Raw genomic sequence first — 19,954 nt, 5'->3', positions numbered from 1 at the left:
CATTAGATGCAAAAATCATAAACAAGATACTAACAAACCGAATACAGCAACATATTAAAAGGATTATACACCGCAATCAAGTGGGCTTCATCTCAGAGGCACAGGGGTGGTTCAACATATGCAAATCGATTAATGTGATACACCACATAAACAAATTAAAAAATAAGAATTATATAATATCAATAGATGCAGAAAAAGCCTTTGACAAGATAGAACATCCATTTATGATCAAAACACTTAACAAAATAGGCATAGAAGGAAAGTACCTTAACATAATAAAGGCAATGTATGACAAACCCTCAGCCAACATTGTACTTAATGGTGAAAAACTAAAACCTTCCCTCTAAGATCAGGAACAAGGCGAGGCTGTCCACTATCACCACTGTTATTCAATATAACATTGGAGGTCCTAGCAAGTGCAATCAGACAAGAGAAAGATATAAAAGGCATCCGAATAGTGAATGACAAAGTCAAACTGTCACTATTTGTGGATGACATGATTCTCTATATAGAAAACCCTAAAGACTCCACAAGAACACTTCTAGAAACAATAAGCAAATACGGTAAAGTCTCTGGATACAAAATCAATGTTCAAAAATCCATAGCTTTTCTATATTCTAATAATAAAGTCTCAGAAAAAGAAGTGGAAAAAATTCCTTTTGCAATTGCAACAAAAAGAATAAAATACCTAGGGATAAATTTAATGGAAGAAATGAAGGCCCTATATAATGAAAACTACAAGACCCTATTAAAAGAAATCGAAGAAGATACAAAGAAATGGAAAGATATTTAGTGTTCTTTGATTGAAAGAATCATCATAGTTAGAATGACCTTATTATCTAAAGCATTATACAGATTTAATGCAATCCCCATCAAAATCTCATCAGCTTTTTAAAAAGAAATAGAACAAAAACTCATCAGATTTGTATGGAAGCACAAAAGACCCCAAACTGCCAACGCCATCCTGAGAAATAAGAATGAGGCTGGAGGCATCACTCTGCCCGACTTCAAACTACTACAAAGAGACAGTAAGCAAAACGGTGTGGTACTGGCAGCAAAACAGACACATGAACCCGTGGAACAGAATCAAGAGTCCAGAAGTAAACCCATATTTATGTGGGCATATAACTTTAGACAAAAATGCCAAAAACATACACTGGAGAAAGGAAAGCCTCTTCAATAAATGGTGCTGGGAAAACTGGAAAGCCACCTGCAAAAGAATGAAACTAGACTGTTGTCTATCACCACACAACAAAATTAACTCCAAATGGATTAAGGACCTGAATATCAGACCTGAAACAATAAAAAGTATAGACAAAAACATAGGAACAAAACTCAAGGACCTTGAACTTACAGAGGATTTTATGAATTTGACCTCAAAGGTAAGGGAAGTAAAAGCTAAAATAAATGAATGGGACTACATCAAACTAAAAAGCTTCTGATTAGCAAAAGAAATTGTCAACAAGGTAAAGAGACAACCATCTGAATGGGAAAATATATTTGCAAGCAACACCTCCAATAAGGGCCTAATATCCAAAATATACAAAGAACTCATACAACTCAATAACAACAAAAAATCAAATGATCCAATCAAAAAATGGGAAGTGGACCTGAACAGACACTTCTCCCTAGAGGACATACAAATGGCCTACAAATATATGAAAAGATGCTCAACATCGCTAGCTATTAGGGAAATGCAAATCCAAACCACAATGAGATACCATCTCGCACCTGTTAGAATAGCTATAAGCAACAGGACAAGTAATAAAAATGTTGGAGAGGATGCGGAGAAAAAGGAATCCTCATACACTTGGTGCGACTGGAAATTGATACAGCCACCATGGAAAAATGTATGGAGCTTCCTCAAAAACTGAGATTTTATCTACCATATAATCTAGCAATCCCTCTCCTGGATATTTACCCCAAAGACATTAAAACCCATATCCAAAAAGATATTTGCACACCGATGTTCATAGCAGCCTTATTCACAGTGGCCAGGATATGGAAGCAACCAAAGTGTCCTACGATTGGTGATTGGCTAAAGAAGCTATATAGTACATACATACAATGGAATCTAAGTGAAATAAGCCAGACAGAAAAAGTAGAAAACCACATGATATCACTTATATGTGGGATATAAACCTAAAAGCAACAAATGAGCGGGACAAACAAACAGAGACTCATGGACATGGACTATAGACTAGTGGTTACCAGAGGGTAGGGGGTGGAGGAGGAGTGGGGATTTAGATTGGGTAAAGGGGGTCAAATATAGAGTGATATGGGGGAGGGTAAATTGGCTAAAGGGAATCAAATATATGATAGCTGAAGGAAACTGGACTTTGAGTGGTAAATACACAGTGGAATATACAGATGTCAAATTATAATGTACACCTGAAAATTATATAATTGTATTAACTAATGTTACCCCAATTAACTTAATTTTTTAAAAAAGAAACAGTTTCATTTGGAAAGTTTACATTTAGGCTCAAAGACTCAATGAGATTGTTTTCAAAAAAAAAACAAAATCAATGGGGATTCCTTCCATGCAGGTGAGACAAAGGGCCACTGGAAACCTAGGTGTCCTGTTAAAGGGCCCACACAAAGACTCACTCACAGGCACTTATCCAGGGTCCAGCTACTCATTGAGGGACAGCTTCTCGAGAAGTGCCAGAGAAATACAGAGAGAAATTGAGTTGTGTGAATTTAGGGCAAGGCTGGAAGTACAACTGCCATTGTTCCTGGGTTGAGAACTCATCCTGTACAACTGGCAGGTGAGAGCTATCTTTCCTATTTGAGCCCTCCGCCATATGGCCAAATCTGAATTTGCATTGGCCTGGTGAACTCTGCACACTTCACTCTGGTGACTCCCTGGGCCCCAACTCCAGCCAACTCGTGCACCATACCTCCGAAGGCTTTTTTTTTCTTTTGCAGTAGGCAGCCAGTGTTGGCCAATGCTGCAGTCTTTCTTGGACAGCTCTCAGGGGTCCCCGGGCATCAGGTGTTCAGTGGCTGGCCTCGGTGTGCTCTATGTCTTCTGCTGAGTGACCCTAGGCTCAGCACCAACTCTGAGTCTGCATTAACTAGGCGAATACAACTCACCCTACCCTGGTGACTACCTGAGATCCCACCTCACCCAAATTATGTACTACCCAAGGCTCATTCAGAAGCTCAGCTTTAAGGGCACTCAACAGGCAATGACAGGCCACAGAGTGCCCTGGGCCTTTTGATAAACTAGTGGCAGCCAGCCTTCATTTGCAGTGTGGGCCCTCCCTCGCACCTCCAGGACCAACACAGGCAGCGGCCAAGAGCAAATTTCTTTGTAGCTCCTAAAAGGTAGCCCCGGGCCAGTCACAGGCAGCAGCTGATCTTGGCTTCCCTGGGAACCCTCCCAAGAGGCCCAGAACCTATACACCTGGTAGCAGCCTTCAATCACAACAGAGCACCACCTAATTATCCCCACAAATGGAATGCCCAAAGAGTGGTCTTGGCAGGCACCAGAGCTCACTGAGGCAAATCCAGATCCAGCCCCTACTGTGGTCATGACCAATCCTAACAACCAGTCTGCCTGAAAGTCAATATCATGCAATGAGGTGCCAAGAGCAATCAAGGCTCAACTACAAGACGTGGGGGGCATGCACAACCTACACAAGGGACGCTCCTGGAGCACTTACCTCAGGTAATCAAGGAGACTATGCCACTGGGCCCTACAGGACACCTGTTACATAAGGCTACCCTGCCAAGACTAGAACAAATAGCAGATTTACCTAACACAAAGATACAAACACAAAGAGGCAGCCAAAATGAAGAGACAAAAAAACATATCCCCAATGAAAGTATAGGACAAAACTCCAGAAAAAAAAAAAAACTAAATAAAATGGAGACAAGCAATCTACCAGATACAGAGTAATACACTGGTTTTAAGGATGCTCAAGGAACTTAGTGAAAAACTCAACAAAGAGATAGAAAGCATAAAAAATGACATAGAAACCATAAAAAAGAATCAGTCGTAAATGAAGAATACAATAACTAAAATGAAGAATACACTAGAAGGAATCGACAGCAGAATAGATGAAGCAGGTGATGGAATCAGTGATTTGGGAGACAAAATAGCAGAAAACACTCTATCAGAACAACAAAAAGAAAAAAGAATAAAAAAATAATAAAGATAATTTAAGGGTTTTCTGGGATAGCATCAAGCATACTAACATTCACTGACCATGACTACAGTAGAGGAGCTGTTGTTCAGGGGCTAACTCCATGGATAGGATTCATTTTAGCAGTGCTCTGTTGCCTGCCAAGTTAGCCCTCTGGGTGTGTCATTTGAGGAGGTGGTTGGGTAGTACTCTGGTGTGGTCTGAAACTGGCTTCTGGGTGTATTGTTTCTAGAGTTTCTTGGAAGGGACTTGGGTGCAAGCTAAGGTCAGCCACTGCATATGCCCTGCCCAGGGCCACTTGGTATGAGCTGCAAGTCATCTGCAGATAGTTGCCACTTGTGCTGGTCTTAGAGGTGTCTGGGAGAGGCTAAGCTATAAATCGAGGCCAGCTGGTTCATAGTGTCAGGCTTGGGGCTGCTTAGCAAGAGGCACAGGGCATGCTAAGTCCAGAGGCAGCTTGTTTGGGGTTTATGAACCTCAGAAAGATTTTAGGATAGTCCACAGCATGAGCCAAGACATGCCATTTGTGTGGAAGGCACTGGAAGCAGCTTAGATGGGCCCAAAAGTTGGGTGGGGAAGGGTCTCAGGAATCACCAGGGCAGGTAAATGTTGTTAGCCAAGTTGATGGAGATATCAGATTTGGCACTGGCCTGCACCTGCAGGCTAGGTTGGGAGAAGGCTCAACAAAGGAATAATGGACTGTGCCAGCATGTCTGTCTGGGAGAAAGCTGTACTTTCAGCCCTCGCTCTAAAGCTAGAAAATTCAGTTTCTCCCTGTATGTTCTGGAGCTTTTCGAGCTGCTGCCCAACACTGGAGTTCAGAATGAGTGAATCCATCAGCAAGTAAGTTTGTGTGCTGGTCCTTTAAGAGGAACACCTGAGTCTCCAGTAGCCCTTTGTTTCACTCAGCCACAATCTACTGGTTTTCATAGACAGAAGTTGTGGGGACTTCTCTTCAAAGCACCGGAACTCTGAGTTGAGGAGCCAGGTGTGGGGCTGGGACATTCCTCAAGGAGGACCTCTAGGGCCAAGATATTCCTTTTGATTTTTAACTGCCACATATGGGTGTGGGAACAGCCCCTTCTGCATCTCTGCTCCTCCTACCAGTCTCAAGGAGGCTTCTTTGTATATCCTTAGTTATGGGACTTCTGTTCAGCTAGACTTCAGGCAGTTCTCAATGATGGTGCTGTAGTTTAACTGTGATTTTGATGTTGTCGTGGGAGGAGACAAGCACAGTGTCATCTTGACCTAAAGTTTCTCCAGCTTCATTTTTTAAAAATTAATAAACACACTGTTTAAGAGTTCTAAAACAGAAAGAAAGAGAAAGAAAGAAAGAAAGAAAGAAAGAAAGAAAGAAAGAAAGAAAGAAAGAAAGAAAGAAAGAAAGAAAGAAAGAAAGAAAGAAAGAAAGAAAAGACTAAGAAACTATCACAAATGGGAGATTAAGGAGACGTAATAACTAAACGCAATGTGGTATCTTGGATTCTGAAACAGGAAAAAAATAACATTAGTGGAAAAACTGGTGAAATCCAAATAAATTCTGTAGTTTAGTTAATAGCATTGCACCAATGTGAATTTCTTAGTTTTGATAAAGCTAGCCTAGTTGTGTAAGTCCTCCCTGGACTTGCCCCATGAGTCCTTCAGAGAGTTATCAGTGATGCACAGCAGATACTGGTTTATGTTGTGGCCCTGAATTCTAGGATGATGAGGAAAAACAGAGGATGGCACTTTCCTGAATTTTCTCTATACCTTGGAAACCAATGTTCTCCAGCAACAGTCTTCAACATTGTTCTGTTCTCTGCCTCCTTCTGAATGTGGGGACATGGGAACACAGTACACACCTGAAAGACTTGACCATGACTACCAGTACATGCAGCCAGTGTTAATATAGTTAAATTACTTGGTCTTCATATGGTGCTTTCTGAAATATCCACAAAGTCGGGTCCCCACCCTGCACCATAAACATGTAAGGTAGGACTCTCTTAGTCTAGCCTTGAGGCAGACAACTGACTCTAGAGGGTATTTCCTGGTTCAGACTGGCCTGCAGTCCCCTCCCAACAATCCTAGAGAGCAGATGCACAGGTCTGGGGAAGGAGGGAACACAAATGCTGGGGTTCATTACTGAGTTGGTCACCCTGTATATGTGGTGCCTTCAGAAGGGCCTTATGGAATGTGTCCAAGAACTGTCCCCCAGAGAGGAAAGGCTTTGTGGGTCAGCTTCCCACAGGTACCGCACACTTGCATCCAGGGAACCCCAGACAGGAAGATGGAGGCTACACCAGGGCTGGCACTCAGATTAGCACTCCTAGGCAAAGTGGAATGGCAGGGGAGGGAGAGAAGGGGCTAAGAAGATGAACAGTGGAGGAGGAGGGTCCAGTACATTTTCAGGACTTCTAGAGCACATACCCATTCTTCTGGCATCTTTGAGGCTCTTACCAAGTGTTCTCTGCCTGGGGACATGACCAAACCCAAATGAGAGCAGGCAAAAGAGCCAAAGAGCTAACATCCCTAGAGGCAGCCCTCAGCCAACCACAGACTATTGTTTGCAGATAAACACCCCAGCTTCCTGCCAACCAGACTGGTTTACACAGGCTCCCAGAGGCCCCCAGAAGGCTTGAGCCAGTGCCCACAAAAGTACACTCGGCTGTTTTCACTTTCTTGTCTCACTTCCCCAGTCTCTCACAGTGCTTTCCAGGATCACATGCCAAACTCTTTGCACCAAATCCTTGTCTCAGATCCACAGTGACTGAGCCATAGTTTGAACCCAGCACTGTCCGATTCAGGGCCCAAATGCTTAACAACTATGCTGCCCTCAGTTGTTGGAGAAATTAGTTACTGATAGGTCTCACTTGGCATTTTGGATCCATGCTGTCCCAGCCACTGAGTGCCATATTTCTGCCTCCCTGCTCCCACTAACATCTGACTATCATGAGCAAAAAAAAACTAAACACTGAAGATCCTGGGCACCTTCTTTGCTTCTCCAGATCAAAGGAGCCATGAAGTAGGGAAGTTGTTTATTCACATCTCTGTCCTGCATCTCAGTTCACCCAAAGCCCCGCTCAATCCTTCCATGCTATACACCAATCCCTGTAACTCCACACTGCCCATGGCCCTTGCTTTATTTGTTATTTATTTTTCTCATAGAAAAATTATTTGTAGGACTGGTCCATTCACATACATTTAGACAACCTGAGGAAACAGCAGCTGTGCAACATGAGGGAGGATGACACCTAAGCTCCAAAGCCTGTGATGGATGTGTCTTATGTGCAACCAAACTAAACTTCCTCACCAGGGGAATGGCCTCTGGGCCTCATCTTACTGGCGGGTCTCAGCTTAACCCCCCTTCCAGGGGCTAACAGTGTTTCAGTGGCAAGGGAGCCTAGCACACCCTGGGACCATCAGAGAGGAGGTTTCCCCACATCTTTCTCCTTGGGCCACATGGGTGGGACTCCCTCCTGACCTCCTTTGTTGTCTCATTCCAAACTCTCCCCAAACCACCACAAAAATGTATCTCCTTAAACCAATAGGAGAAGTAATACAGCTGTTGTGGTGATGGGTAATTTTGTTGTTTGTCAAGTGACCTCACTGAATTGTGTATTTGACAAAGCTAAGAGTGCTGACATTGTTCTATAAATGCCAAAAGAAGCCATTCTGTGATTCTCACTCTTTGAAAACTGCCACTATGCATCCTAAATTTGAGGTGCTAGCCCAAGTGCTGCCCTGGGTTGCCTCAACCATTGAAAAGCCCAGTGATTGAGGTCTGCCAGGGTGGAGCCATGAGTGCTGGTTGGTATGTCTAAGTACTGTACTCAAGTTTCCCCTAACAAGTAACTGGCGGTGGGAATATTTCCAGAATATCACAGGTGGCACACTGGGTGGCCCTGGGCATCCAGCCAGTGTGTCAAGACCCTCCTTTGGGAGCACATCTCCACCAGCGCTTCCACCAGTCATCACATCTCCATTTCTCTACCCAAGCAGAGCCCCCTGAAAACTCACTTTCTTAGAACTCTGTCCCCGCCTTGGCCTTGTCTCCTGAACTCTGATCCATGCCATCTCTTCCCGGCTCCATTATCCCAACCTCTCCGATTTCATCTCAGTCTGTTTGACAAGACTCCTGAGGCCAAATTTGTGAAATAGTGCCTTCTATTACCTCTGTTTGACTCTCAAAATTTTTCCTATGATATCCCATCCACAACAAGGTCATGCCAAATGACTGTTCCAGGCCCCCACTAGCTATTTGTTCAGGAAACCCTGTTACTGTACATCAGATGTATGTAGCGTGGGTAGACTGAACAAATGCCTGTGGTCAACAACGATGTGTCCCTGCCCTCCCATGACTTGGGCACTATCCCCACAAGGAGGCTCAAGACAGTGCTCTGGACTGCAGTTCTGAGGCCTGCTGGGGATGGGGGGTGGGGAGATGGGAGAAAGCCAAAGCCAGCAGAGAAAGAATAAGAGCTGCAGTAAGGAGGTAAGGAGGAATGAGGGCATGCAGCACAGGCCTGGGAATGGGCCACCTTATGCTGGAGTCCCTGTATCAATATGCTTGTTACTTAATCCTAAACCTAAAGCCTCAGGTTCCTCTTCTCTGAAATGTGAATAATAACATCAACTTCATATGTCTGCTGTGGGGATGAAATGAGATAGGTGTAAACATTTAGCATAAGGCCAAGCCTGTGAGAAGCATCTGTAATCGATGCTATTATCATCACCATTGGCCATTTTTCACCTCTTTAAAGCCTCTTACAAAACCAGCTGTTATTGATGGCCCCTTGAGAAAGGAGAGCAGGTTTTTAAATCAACATGATTAAATTTTTTTTCTCCTGGCAACAATTGTTAAAACACAGGAGGCCTTGGAATTTCTTTTAAAAGAGCATTCCATATTGCCAGTCTTGGATGATTCTTGAAGAAAAAAAAAAGGCCTAGATCATTTCTTAACTTCTGGAGTCCCAATATCTTGATTCTATAATCTTCAAATCTCCCTAATTAAATTGGTTAATCGTGGAACCCTCCCCTGGCCTCAGTCCTTCCCGGGCCTTGCACTCATTTCATGCACAAATTCCATGCAAGGGACAACTTACGATGGCCTGATTACAAATTCATCTCCCCTCATCAACATGCTGCACAGACAGACTTCCCTACTCCACAGCCACCTGCTTTGTGAGAAGGCCAACTGGTGACTGGCAATTAAAATGTCTTCTAAGCAGACAAAAGACCCATTCAAGTATGCAACTATCTGAGGGCAGCCGCCACTCTTTTACTGGTGGTTAGGTTTGTGCTGCCTGGAGCCAGCTGCTAATTCCTAGGAGAAGAATGGAGCGGGCATGTGAACTGGACAAAAGCTGTTGGCCCTTGTGTCCCTAGCCAACCCACCATGCAGAGCATCCTCAACATATGGGTCCCCAGGGCCTTCCTTCACTTAACAATCATGACTTCCCTCTTTAGGAGACAATATATAGAGACATTAAATAGGCTGTGTGACTGAATTAAATTTCCTTAGCAGCCAGAACCAAGATGCTAATTGGCTTGGCTCAAGGTTCTCCCCCTCCGTGAAACAGATTGGCTCATTTGTAGGTGACTAATTATTAATTGAAGCCAAAAATAGAAAGAGATGGGAAGGACATATCACCTCTCACTTAATAATGCTAAAGCTTTGTTATTCAAAGGCACAGTAGAAGGGCCTGGGGTTGGGGGAAGCAAGTCAGGAATCTCATGTGTACAAATTGTCGTGTTGATGCTTTTCTTCTGTAAAACATGGTGGAGAGGATTTTACAATAAACGGTTATCATCAGACAAGATAGAGGTAAGGGTGGGGTGGGGACAATGTCATCTCAGGCCTCAACAAATTTAAACTTTCGAGAGATCATCAGAGTTTGCATAGAACTCTGTATAAAATAGTGTAATTTTGACTTACACTGTCAGAATTTAAAAATTAAAAGGTACTTCATACAACCTTTAATTTATGTCCCATGAGGAGACCATATCTTTGACACTATAAATTAATACTTTAAATAAATTTAATAGTTCTCTTGTGAATGACACAACTTCATTGCATTGTATTTTGGTATATTAAAGGCATTTACTTGTTAAATTCAAATAACTGATATACAAATAAATTTTTTGGTAACCCATTTTCCCCCCACATTTATTACGAAAAATCTCAAATGTACAGAAATGTCGAAAATGAACCCCTATTTAGCTACTGTGTATATTCTTCAATTGTTAAAATTTTGTTACACGTGCCTCATCACAAATCAATCCCTCAGTCCACTATCAATTCATCTGAGCTGGCGTCTAAGTTATTGATCAGCACCCTTCATTCCCCTAAATGCTTCAGCATGCACATCAGTAACCAGAGGTCAATATGTTTATGGCAATTTTTACATAAAACATACATAATGTCACATTAAACTCTGAAGTGCACCATTCCATGAGTTTGGACAAAGTGTGCACCTATGGCCAAAACCCTCTCAAGATAAACAACATTCCATTACCTTTAAAAGTTCTCTGCCAGGATTTCTGGTCAAGAGGTAAAGTAGGTAAACACAGTGCTTGCCTCCTTTCATGACCACATCAAAATTACAACTACAGAACACCCATCATCGAGAATCGCCTGACATCTAACTGAACAAAAGTTGTACGACTAAGGATATAGAGAAGAAAATGCCTCGAGACTGATAGAAGAGGTGGAAATGTGGAACAAACTAGTCCCACACCCACATGTTGGTTAAAAATCAGGAAATATATCTCGGCAGCAGGAGTCCGTCAGAGAAGCAAGGGGTCCCAGACCCACACCAGAGTCCCCAACCTAGGGTTCCAGTGCTAGGAAGAGAAATCCCCATAACTTCTGGCTATGAAAACCAGCAGAAATTGTGGCTGAGTGAGACAGAGGGCTGCTGGAGTCCCATGCAACCTCTTAAAGGGCCTCTGCTTGGACTCACTCACTGACAAACTCACTCTGAGCTCCAGCACAGGGGTAGCAGTTTGAAAGTTGCTAAGGACATATAGAGAGGAACTGAGTTCTCTGCCTTTAAAGTGAGGGCTGGAGGGGCAGTTTTCTACCAAACAGAAGTACTGACAGAAATCTCTGTTCCTTTGTTGAGCCCTTCCTCTTCCTGCATGTAGACACAAGTGCCACCATATCTGAGACTCCATTGACCTAGCTAACACTGGTTGCCCCACTCTGGTGATTCCCTGAGACTCCGCCCCACCAAATTTGTGGGTTCACCCAAGCAACTTTCAGTGGCTTTTCCATACAAATAGCCTGTCTTGGCTTATGTTCCAGACTTTCTCAAAATCTCTCAAAGATTTACAAACCCTAACAAAACAGCGTCTGGCCTCGGCATGTCCTGTATCTCTTGTTGAGCAGCCCCAAGCATGGCTCTAGTGGCAGCCGACCTTCGTTCATGGCTTGGCCTCTTAAGGCACCTTCAAGCCCAAAGCAGGTGGTGGCCATCTGGAGATTGCTTGGTGGTTCATGCCAGGTGGCCCCAGGCATAGCATATGCTTTAGCTGAGTTTGGAAGTGTGGAGAGTGGATTGCAAGCTGACAAGGTCCTTGCAATCTGTGAGGCCAGCCAAGGGTTGCCTCACCTCAATGAACCCTCCCAAGAATGGGGAGGTACGAACTGTTCTGGAAACAACGTGGTATTTCTCCAAGACAGGGAAGTACACTTATAGCTACGAACAGACAGAATGACAAAAGTTCATAATAGAATGTAGGTTGGGTGATTGTGACAAAGATGATCTTATCCTAGCTAGCAATTGTATACTGTTGTATAAAAGCAGCTTGCAAAAATAAAACTGTGCCACTGCTCCATTATCAGTGGATAGTTGTCCTCCTGATCCCATTTTTGTCTTTCTCTTTCTTTTCGGCATCTCCCACTGTTCCTACTCAGGTATCAAGCAGGCTGCACTGGACGTGGCCAGTGGTGCCTGAACAGGGACCTGAGTACAGGAAGACTCAAAACAGGTAAGTAAGGACACTCCCTCAAGTAAGTGTATATGTAGGGTAGAGGGAGAGTTTAGAGGCTAGTCTATGAGTTTATGGAAGGTGCCCCTGACAAGTAAGAAAATTAGACTAGTATAGTCGGGAGTAAAACATGGGACAAGAAAGATCCAAAGACCGCAATATTTTTGTAGAAATGCTTAAAGCAATGCTTAAGGCTCAGGGATGTGGTTCTGCGTACTCATCAGATTAAGCAATTTTTGTTCAAGAAACTTGTCCTTGGTTTTCAGAGGAAGGCACAGTAAATTCAGAGACTTGGGAGAAGGTGGGGTTGCACTTGCGTGACCGCTTTTCGGCTGAGGGGCCAAAGGACTTTCCTATTCCTACCTTTGCTTTATGGGGTTTAGTAAGGAACACATTAGTCCTACTCCTTCAGATAGTCGTCTCCCTCCTGCTTCCCCACCAGGAGAGATGGCACAGATGTTAAAAAGCACATGGAGGAGTATGAAGCACTGAAGAAGTCAGGAATGGAGCCTACTGTTCCTAGGTTGGAGAAGCCCCTTCCTCCAGAGTATGAGCGGGAATTCGAAAGAGAGGCCAGGAAATATCATCATCCAGAATCTTCAGATGAGGAAAAGTCTATCATGTTGCCAACTAAATTAGAAGAACCTTAGTATGATGATAATGGAGTACAAACTCTGTTAGAAATGAAATCTGCTTTGAGTAGAGATAAGAGAATTATAGGACTTGTTATTGCAGGACTAGTAGCTCCTGTGTCATTAGTAGCTACTGCAGTAACTGCAGCAGTCGCCTTATCACAAAGTATAAAATGCTAATTTTGTTAATGAATTGGCTCATAACACTTCTATGGCTATGAAGACACAGAAGGTATTGATTTAAAATAGAGGTTAAGCTGAATGCTTTAGAATCTGTTGTAGTGCAGATAGGAAATGAAGTAGAAACTCTTGAAAAAAGAATAAGTTTGTGCTGTCATGCTGCATATAAAGGGGTATGTGTAACTAATGTAATCTATAATCACTCTAAGTGGAATTGGCAACGAGTGAGATTGCATTTACAAGGTATTTGGCATCATAATAATTTAAGTGTAGATTTGCATAATTTGAATCAGGAGATTCTGGATATACAAAATGCAAAGAATACTATTATCAATCCAAAAGACTTAACTAAAGATTTATTAGATAGTTTGCATGAGTTTAATCATTTGAATATGCTTAAATATACTTTTTGAATTTTAGCTGGAAATGTATGCTTACTTGTTGTATTCTTTTGTGCTTTTTCAGTCAGCTGCTGAATCCTCCAACAAGTAGCACAGTCTCAAATTACATTGCATGCTCTGTGGCTTAAAAATAAAAAAGAAGTGGGAGATGTGGAGAGTGAATTGCAAGCTAACAAGGTCCTTGCAATCTGTGAGGCCAGCCAAGGGTTGCCTCACCTCAACGAACCCTCCTAAGAATGGGGAGGTATGAACTGTTCTGGAAACAACGTGGTATTTCTCCAAGACAGGGAAGTATACTTATAGCTGTGAACAGACAGAACAACGAAAGTTCATAATAGAATGTGGGTTGGTGATTGTGACAAAGATGATCTTATCCTAGCTAGCAATTGTATGCTCTTGTATAAAAGCAGCTTGCAAAAATAAAACTGTGCCACTACTCCATCATCAGTGGATAGTGATCCTCCTGATCCCACTTTTGTCTTTCTCTTTCTTTTAGGCATCTCCCACTGTTCCCACTCAGGTATCAAGCAGGCTGTGCTGGATATGGAAGGGGCTGTTGGGCTCCTGCCAGGAGTTGCCAGGGCCGGCATGCCCGGGGTCCAGCTTTAGACCCAGTCAAAGCACTACTCGAGGCCACATCTGAGAATGACATATCCAAAGGGCAGGCACCAGAGCCCTGATAAAATGACTCCTGCTCTGTAGGGTCAGCCCTTGCACAACAGCTCCTTCATTGTGGTCACCAGCCAGTCATCACAACCAATCAGCCCCTGGGTCACTCCCTTCCACTGATGTGCAGCAACCAAGCCTCAACTATATAGGAGGCACAAACAGCCAATACAAGAGACATGCCTGGACTACTCAACTCAGGTGACCAGGGAGACCAAGCCACTGGGATCCACAAAATACCTACTATAGAAGGTCATTCTAAGACCAAGAGGCAGAGCAGCTCTACCTAATACATAGAAATAAGCATAGGGAGGCAGCCAAAATGGGGAGACAAAGAAACATGTCCCAAATCAAAGAAAAGAACAAAGCTCCAGAAAAAGAACTAAACAAAATGGAGATTAGCAATCTACCAGATGCTGAGTTCAAAACACTGGTAATAAAGATGCTCAATGAATTTAGGGGAAGAGTAGATAAACTCAGTGAGAACTTTAACAAAGAGATAGAAAACATAAAAAAGAACCAGTCAGAAATGAAGAATACAATAACTGAAATGAAGAATGCATTAGAGGAAATCGACAGTAGATTAGATGAAGCAGTAGATTGAATCAGCAATTTAGAAATTAAGATTACAGAAAACAACCAATTAGAACAGCAACAAGAAAAAAGAATCCAAAAAAATAAAAAAAGAATAAGGATAGTTTAAGGGGCCTTTGGGACAACATTAAGTGTACCAACATTCACATCATAGGAGTACCAGAAGGAGAAAAGAGAGCAAGGAATTGAGAACCTATTTGAAAAATAATAACAGAAAATAATAATAACAGAAAAAATAATAACAGAAAATTTCCCTAACCTGACTATGGAACTAGACATACAAGCCCAGGAAGTGCAGAGTCCCAAACAAAATGAACCCAAAGAGACTCACACCAAGACACATCATAATTAAAATTCCAAAAGTTAAAGACGAAGAGAAAATATTAAAAATAGCAAGAAGAAAGCAGTTAGTTACCTACAAGGGCGCTCCCATAAGACTATCAGCTGATTTCTCAACAGAACCTTTGCAGGCCAGAGTGGATTGGCATAAAATTTTCAAAGTGATGAAAAGCAAGGACCTACAACTAAGATTACTCTATCCAGCAAAGCTATCATCTAGAGTAGAAGGACAAATAAAGAACTTCCCAGAAAAGGAAAAGCTAAAGGAATTCATCAACACCAACTCAGTAATACAAGAAATGTTAGAAGAAATTCTTTTAGAAGAAAAAAGAAAATAGATAAAAAATATGAATGCTAAAATGACAATAACTACACTTCTATCAACAATTACTTTAAATGGAAATGGATTAAATGCTCTAATCAAATGATAGCTAGTGGCTGAATGGGTAAAAAAACCAAGACCATACATATGCTGCCTACAAGAGACCCACTTCAGATTGAAAGACACATAGACTCAAAGTAAAAGGATGGAAAAGGTTTTTCATTAAAATGGAAACAAAAAACAAACAAAAAGCTAGGGTAGTAATACTTATGCCAGATGAAATAGACTTTGAAACGAAGGCTCTAACAAAGAAGGACCCAGTAATCCCACTTCTGGGTATTTATCCCAAGAAACCCAAAACACTACTTTGAAGGGACATGTGCATCCGTATGTTCATTGCAGCATTATTTACAATAGCCAAGATATAGAGGCAATCTGGGTGTCCAGCAATGAATGAACGGATAAAGAAGTGGTACATATATACAAAGGAATGTCATTCAGCCATAAAAAAGAATAAAATTTTCCCTTCTGCAATAACATGGATGGACCTAGAAGTGCTGAGTAGAGTAAGTCAGAGAAAGACAAATGCCATAGGATTTCACTTACATGTCGACTCTAAAGAACAAAATAAACAGATCAAGAAAACAGAAACGAACTCATAGATATAGAGAACATTTTGATGGTTGCCAGATGGAGGCAGATTTGGGGGAGGGTGCAAAAGGGAAGGGGATTAAAAAGTACAAATCTGTAGCTACAAAATAGTCATGGGGATGTAAAATACAGCATAAAGAATATAGTCAATAATATTGTGATAACTATATGGTGTCAGATGGCTACTGGATTTATTGGGGTGATCACTTTGTAAGTTATATAAATGTCTGATCACCATGTTATACACTTGAAACTAACCTAATATTGTAGTCCAACTGTAATTGAAAAATAAAAAACATTAAAACAAAAAAAAGTTCTCTGCCCTCTTCCATTCAACCCAGTCTCACCCTCAGCTCACTCCCATCCCACCTCATAGGCAACAACTATTGATTTTTTTCACCATAGTCACAACTCATCTTTGCTATTTATATCTTAATATTCCTGGAACCTCAGTATATAAAAGTGGTCTAAAACTCTCTTAATTTCTGTGAGATACAGGGAGCTACATTACTATTCATTAAAAAATAAAATAAAATAGAACTACCAAATTATCAATGTACCCCTGTAAGTCCAAGAAGGCAGAGGGCAAATTCTAAATAATTAGCTGGTTTTAAGCCCTGAGTGCAATTTGTCATTTTCTTTACTGCAAACAGGGAAATTTAAGCCTGTTGATGTGGCTGTCTTCATGGGCCACTTCAGAACAGATCAATGCTTGACCGTACACTTTATTAGAGAACATGGGACTCTTTGAATCTTTTGAATCAGAAATAAAACCACCACCACCACCACCACCAAAAAAAAAAAAAAAAAAGGAAATTAGAAATTGATATGAGTCTCATATTTTTCAGGCAAAAATCATCAGTGGATACCAAAAGGGGGAGAAGTTTGAGTGTGAAGATATATACATAGTCTCAAAGTATTGCCCCACAAGATACTTATTAATTTCACAAAGATACATACTAACTTGACAATGAAGAAAGGGCAAATGCCATCTTAACCAAGGATAAAAGTCAACATCATCAGTGATTGGACAAATGCAAACTATGTGCCTTCTGATAGGATTCACAGAAAAGGCCCATCACCACTTCCGTGGTATTCATGACTAAAATGCACTATCTGAATCTAATCATAAGGAAATATCAGAAGAACCAAACTGAGAGGTATTTAACAAAGTAATTTACTATTAGAATGGTCAAGGTCATGAGGGAAAAAGGCTGAGAAACTTTTCTAGATTAAAGGAAATAAGACATGACATTGATTATGACATGTGATCAAAGACTTTTGAGTGTATACCCAGAAAGGAAATTGCTAGATCATATCTTAACTTTACTTTTAACTTTTTGAGGAACCACCAAATCTGTTTTCCACAGCAGCTGCACCATTTTACATTCCCACTAGCAGTGCACAAGGGTTCCAATTTCTCTATGTCCTAACCAACATTTTTTTCTTTTTTTTCATTATAGCCATCATAGAGGAAGTAAAGTGGTCCCACATTATGGTTTTGATTTGGATTTCTCCAATGTCTAATGATGTTAAGAAACTTTTCATGTGTTTCTTGGCCATTTGTATATCTTCTTTGGAGAAATGTCTATTCAACTCTTCTTTGGAGAAATGTCTATTATTGGGTCGTTTATGTTGTAAATGTTATTTATATATTCTGGACACTAGACCCATTTTGATATAGAATTTAAAAATATTTTCTCTCATTTTGTGTTTTCACTTTCTTAATAGGGTTCTTTGATGCACAAAAGTTCAAATTTTGATGACATCTAATTTATCTATTTTTTTCTTTTGTTGTTTGTGCTTTTGATGTTTTATCTAAAAAGCCACTGCCAAATTCAAAGTTATGAAGATTTACCACTGTTTTCTTCTAAGAGTTTTATAGTTTTACCTCTTACATTTAGGTCTTTGATCCATTTTTAGTTATTTTTTCATATGTGGTATAAGATAAAGGTCCAACTTAATTTGCTTTCATGTGGACATACAGCTGTTCCAGCACTATCTGTTGAAGATTTTTCTTTCCCAATAAATGGTCTTGGCACTCTTGCTGAAAATCAATTGACCACAGATATACGAGTTAATTATCTATTCCATAGCCTACATATCTATCTTTATGCCAGTATCACACTGTTTTGATTACTGTAGTTTTTAGTGAATTTGAAAGTGAAACGTCTGAATCTTCTAGCTTCTTTCTTTTTTAGTTTTCAGGATTGTTTTGGGTGTTTTCAATCTTTTGTTATCCCAGGTGAATTTTAGAATCGGCTTTTTTATTTCTGCAAAAAAAAGACTGTTAGTTTTTAAAAGGACGACATTGAGTCTGCAAATCACTTTGGGGAGACTATTGCCAACTTAACAATACTAAGTCTTCTAACCCAGGGCTCTGTAACCCCTGGGCCATGGGTACCAGTCAGTGGCCTATTAGGAACCAGGCCTTACAGCAAGAAGTGAGCAGCAGACAAGCAAGTGAAGCTTCATCTGTATTTGCAGCCGCTCCCCAGTGCTAGCATCACAGCCTCAGCTCCACTTCAGATTATCAGGCATTAGATTCTCATAGGAGCACTGGTGCCTGGTGCCAAAACAGCTGGGGACTGCTGTTCTAATCCAAGAACACAGGACATCTTCCCATTTATTTAGATATTCTTTAATTTCTTTCAGCAATGTTTTGAAGTTTTCAGTGTACAAGTCTCATATCTCCTTGGTTAAATGTATTCCTAAGTATTTTATTCTTTTTAATGCTCTTATAAGTAAAATTTTCTTAATGTCCTTCTCAGATTGTTTATTGCTAGTATATAGAAATTAACTAATTGTAGTGTAGTGATCTTGAATTCTACAAATTTGCTGAACTTGTTTATAAGACCTAGTAGGCTTTTTGTGGATTCCTTGGGATTTTCTATATATAAGATTATGTCATATGCAAATGTTGATATTTTTACTTCTCCCTTTCCAATTTAAATGCCTTTTATTATCTAATTTCTCTGGCTAGAATGTATAGTACAGTGTTGAATAGAAGTAGTGAAAGTAGGCATCATTATTTTGTTCTTGGTATTATAAGGAAAGCTTTCAGTCTTTTATCTCTGAGTATAATGTTAGCTGCGAGGTTTTTTTTTTTTTACAAATGCCCTTTATAATGTTGAAGAAGTTATTTCTATTCCTATTTATTGATGGTTTTTATTATGAAAGGGAGTTGAATTTTGTCACATTCTTTTTCTGCATCAATGTGGGTGATCATGTGTGCTTTTTTCCTCATTCTATTGATATGATGTATTGATTGGTATTTATGTGTTCAACCACCCTTGTGTTTCTAGAATAATCTCACTTGGTCATAGTGTATAATCCTTTGAAATATGCTATTGAATTCTGTTTGCTATTATTTTGTTGGGGATTTTTCTATATACTGCTATAAATTGAATTGTGTTCTCCTCCTCAAATTTGTGTGTTTCCACCAATGTGACTATATTTGGAGATAGGACCTTTAGGAGGTAATTAAGGTTACATGAAGTCATAAGGGTGAGGCCTAATCCGAGAGTACTTGTGGCCTTATAAGATCTCTCTCTCTCTCTCTCTCTCTCTCTCTCTCTCCCCTACAGTGAGAAGGCAGCCATCTGTAAGCCAGAAAGAGAGAACTGTCCAGAAATCAACCCCTGCTGGACCTTTATCTGGGACTTCCAGCATTCACACCTGTGATAAACAAATTTTTTTTAAGTCACCCAGTCTGGTATTTTGTTATGAAAATCCAACCAGACTAATACATATATTCATAAGGAATATTATATGTAGTTTAATTTTCTTGTGATGTCTTTGTTTAGCTTTTGTATCAAGATAATGATGGCCTCATAGAATGAATTACAAAAAATTCTCATCTCTTCAATTTTTCGAAAGAATTTGAAGGGATCGTTGTTAATTCTTTAAATATTTCGTAGAATTCACCATGGAAGCCCTCTGCTCTTGGGCTTTTCTTTGTTGGAAGGCTTTTGATTACTGATTCAACCTCTTTCTTGTTATAGTTCCATGAAGATTTTTCTATTTCTTCTTGAATTAGTTTTG

This window comes from Pteropus alecto, unplaced genomic scaffold (assembly GCF_000325575.1).
Source record: "Pteropus alecto unplaced genomic scaffold, ASM32557v1 scaffold199, whole genome shotgun sequence".
NCBI classification, from domain to species: domain Eukaryota; kingdom Metazoa; phylum Chordata; class Mammalia; order Chiroptera; family Pteropodidae; genus Pteropus; species Pteropus alecto.
The sequence above is the reverse complement of the archived record's forward strand: the minus strand, read 5'-3'. Positions refer to the sequence as shown.